This window comes from Moschus berezovskii, chromosome 24 (assembly GCF_049115385.1).
Source record: "Moschus berezovskii isolate FMDL1 chromosome 24, NW_MosBer_1.0, whole genome shotgun sequence".
NCBI lineage: Eukaryota > Metazoa > Chordata > Mammalia > Artiodactyla > Moschidae > Moschus > Moschus berezovskii.
Window position 1 is genome coordinate 31,243,795 of NC_142483.1, and position 4,481 is coordinate 31,248,275.

A 4,481-nucleotide genomic window follows, 5' to 3' on the forward strand; every position below is an offset into this window, starting at 1 on the left:
ATAAATATTTTTAAAATTTCCATTTAAAATCCTGAGCCTGACTCTCGTGGTACAGGATTGGTCACATTTCCATCCCTGGTTTGAAATATACCCATCGGCCAGCTCTGGCCACCTACACCATAAAACTGAGAAACTACGGCTAATTTCATTCAATCTCATGGTCTGGAGGAGAAGGAGGGATGGATTCTGACTGAGTAATCATGATGCTGCTGTAGGGACCATGCTGAAGGGATGGATCATCAGCAGGTCAGATCCACAGCATGTGGGGCACTAAACAAGGACAAACAAAGTTCAGAGAAAATTGACACAAGTTCTAACTTGGTGGGGAGGGTCACATGAGATTAAGGCTGAAGTGAAAGTCGCTCAGTCGTGTCTGACTCTTTGTGACCCCGTGACTATACAGTTCATGGAATTCTCCAGGCCAGAGTACTGGAGTGGGTAGCCTTTCCCTTCGCCAGGGAATTCTTCCCAACCCAGGGATTGAACACAGGTATCCCGCATTACAGGCAGATTCTTTACCAACTGAGCCACAGGGAAGCCTATTAAGGCTGAAGGAACCTGAAACATCACCTTCTGAGTTTCCCAAATTGACACCACCTCTTTGATAATTGTCTTCTTCATAATAACCAAACAAAACAGCAGGCATTCATGTAATTAATTCATCCTTACATTTTAAAAAGTAATAAATGGCATTATTGAGTTCATGTTCTTCATAATAGGAAAACATAGCACTTCCAATTTTTCTTGGAAATATTTTTAAAAGTTTCCACTCCTTCCTGTCCTTTTCAGTCCTTAGGAGCTGGGGAATCCCTTCATTTGGTGTCTGAGGTCTACTGCATTTATGATATTCCAAAAGGAGACTGGATAACAAATTGAACCATTTCATTTACATTAAACAGTTTTCATAGCTTGGTGAATTATACTTCAGGTCACATTTTGCAAGAAAATCCCCATGCTTCATTATCACAGACTTTGTATCAGAAGGAATCTGTGAGATTATGTAATTCAACTTCTAGCTAAAAAACTTGACATTAAGTGATGAACCTACGTTCTCACATTCATCTATAAGCCCAAAATATTATGCATCTTTATGTGCAAGGCTGTGTTCCAGGATCTTGAGAAAACACAGAAGGTCTCTACCAAAGTATGGGAGGCAGATCCCTCCCCCCAAATTTATTGGTTGTTGATATAACACAGAAATGACTTGGAAGCTGTCATTTTCATCAACACAATAAGACAAAGACTAAACAAAAGAAAAGCAAGCAAGACTAAGATCCACAGAAGAATTGAGATCAGGGGGCAAACTGCTGCCTGGAAAACTGGAGACAGACAGGTGGATACTGAGCATCACAGCTTCCTGAGAGCAGAAATCCCAGGACAGGAACTGGGTTACCTTATGCTGTAATTGATGAATTGTTGGGGTTCAGCATAGACTAGCTTGAGAATTAGAAATTCCAATGGGCTCCTCACACGTGTGTGAGCTTTACCTCCAGGAACCCCACCAGATCCTCATGGTGAAAGTATGAGAAAAATCTCCTCATTCTTCTGGCAGCAGAAAGGGAAAGGAACCATTTCGGAAAACACTGTACTTAGCACCATGGAGGAGATAAAATAAATGCCAAAGGAGTGGTGAATGAAGAACCAGATAAGGGAGTGGCAGGCACAAAGGCTGTGGGTGAGAAAGAACTCAGCCTGTCCTAGGAGCTGAGAGGAGACCAGTGGCTGGAACTGGCCCAGGGAGGGATGACTGAGCTGATGTGGTTGTGGGAAGGCAGGCTCAGATCCCTCAGGGACATAGGAAGGCATTCGTTCCTCATTCTAATAAGTTGAATCCTTTTTATACAAGCTTGATAGCAGAAGAGCTGGGACATGAGTTCAGGCCTCTCTGCTTTCCATCTAGTGTCCTACTGCCCCAACACATAAATGACTAATCCTGGAACATATGGTCCAAAACAAATCTATTTAGGAGCAGGCAAGGTTTTCAGAAGCTTCAAAATAAGATGGCCAGAGACGCCGTCCCCGGCGGCGCAGATGCGAGGGGCGCCGGCCTCGGCGCAGCCGACCATGCAAAGAGGCACGACGGTGAGGAGCTACCCCACGCCTGAGGCCAGGGCCGGCGGCCGAGAGGAGCTGCCCCACGTCTAATAGGCGGTGGCTGCGCAGGCGCAGGAGGGCCGAGAGGAGCTACTCCACGTTCAAGGTCAGGAGGGGCGGCCTTGAGGAGATACCCCTCGTCCAAGGTAAGGTGCAGCGGCTGCGCTTTCTTGGAGCAGCTGTGAAGAGATATCCCACGCCCAAGGTAAGAGAAACCCAAATAACACGGTAGGTATTGCGAGGGGGCATCAGAGGGCAGACACACTGAAATCATAATACAGGAAACTAGTCGATCTGATCACATGGACCACAGCCGAATGTGGTCCACTGGAGAAGGGAACGGCAAACCACGTCAGTATACTTGCCTTGAGAACCCCATGAACAGTAACAAAGGGCAAAATGATAGGATACTGAATGAGGAATTCCCCAGGTCGGTAGGTGCCCAGTATGCTACTGGAGCTCAGTGGAGAAATAACTCCAGAAAGAATTAAGGGATGGAGCAAAGCGAAACAAATACACGGTTGTGGATGTGACTGGTGATAGAAGCAAGGTCTGGTGTTGTAAAGAGCAATATTGCATAGGAACCTGGAATGTTAGGTCCATGAATCAAGGCAAATTGGAAGTGGTCAAACAGGAGATGGCAAGAGTGAACGTCGACATTCTAGGAATCAGTGAACTAAAATGGACTGGAATGGGTGAATTTAACTCAGACGACCATTATATCTAATACTGTGGGAAACAATCCCTTAGAAGAAATGGAGTAGCCATCATGGTCAACAAAAGAGTCTGAAATGCAGTACTTGGATGGAATCTCAAAAATGACAGAATGATTTCTGTTCGTTTCCAAGGCAAACCATTCAATATTACAGTAATCCAGGCCTATGCCCCAACCAGTAATGCTGAAGAAGCTGAAGTTGAACAGTTCTATGAAGACCTACAAGACCTTTTAGAACTAACACCCAAAAAAGATGTCCTTCTCATTAAAGGGGACTGGAATGCCAAAGTAGGAAGTCAAGACACACCTGGAGTAACAGGCAAATTTGGCCTTGGAGCACGGAATGAAGCAGGGCAAAGGCTAATAGAGTTTTGTCAAGAGAATGCACTGGTCATAGCAAACACCCTCTTCCAACAACACAAGAGAAGACTCTACACACAGACATCACCAGATGGTCATCACCGAAATCAGATTGATTATATTCTTTGCAGCCAAAGATGGAGAAGCTGTATACAGTTAGCAAAAACAAGACCAGGAGCTGACTGTGGCTCAGATCATGAACTCCTTATTGCCAAATTCAGACTGAAATTGAAGAAAGTAGGGAAAACCACTAGACCATTCGGATATGACCTAAATCAAATCCCTTATGATTATACAGTGGAAGTGAGAAATAGATTTAAGGGACTAGATCTGATAGAGTGCCTGATGAACTCTGGACGGAGGTTCGTGACATTGTACAGGAGACAGGGACCAAGACCATCCCCATGGAAAAGAAAAGCAAAATGGCTGTCTGAGGAGGCCTTACAAATAGCTGTGAAAAGAAGAGAAGCGAAAACCAAAGGAGAAAAGGAAAGATATAAGCATCTGAATGCAGAGTTCCAAAGAATAGCAAGGAGAGATAAGAAAGCCTTCCTCAACGATCAATGCAAAGAAATAGAGGAAAACAACAGAATAGGAAAAACAAGAGATCTCTTCAAGAAAATTAGAGATTCCAAGGGACCATTTCATGCAAAGATGGGCTCGATAAAGGACAGAAATGGTATGGACCTAACAGAAGCAGAAGATATTAAGAAGAGGTGGCAAGAATACACAGAAGAACTGTACAGAAAAGATCTTCATGACCAAGATAGTCACGATAACGTGATCACTGACCTAGAGCCAGACATCTTGGAATATGAAGTCAAGAGGGCCTTAGAAAGCATCACTACGAACAAAGCTAGTAGAGGTGATGGAATTCCAGTTGAGCTATTTCAAACCTTGAAAGATGATGCTGTGAAAGTGCTGCACTCAATATGCCAGCAAATTTGGAAAACTCAGCAGTGGCCACAGGACTGGAAAAGGTCAGTCTTCATTCCAATCCCAAAGAAAGGCAATGCCAAAGAATGCTCAAACTACCACACAATTGCACTCATCTCACATGCTAGTAAAGTCATGCTCAAAATTCTCCAAGCCAGGCTTCAGCAATATGTGAACCGTGAACTTCCAGATGTTCAAGCAGGTTTTAGAAAAGGCAGAGGCACCAGAGATCAAATTGCCAACATCTGCTGGATCATAGAGAAAGCAAGAGAGTTCCAGAAAAACATCTATTTCTGCTTCATTGACTATGCCAAAGCCTTTGACTGTGTGGATCACAATAAACTGTGGAACATTCTGAAAGAGATGGGAATACCAG

The 4,481-nt window shown here is 44.1% G+C and overlaps 1 protein-coding gene across 21 annotated transcripts in view; it reads right to left on the minus strand.

Moving 5' to 3' along the window:
• The window catches only part of LOC129548017 (uncharacterized), a 291,573-nt gene that overhangs the window by 202,763 nt on the left and 84,329 nt on the right, over positions 1–4,481 (minus strand). The gene's annotated exons all lie outside the window — the stretch shown is intronic.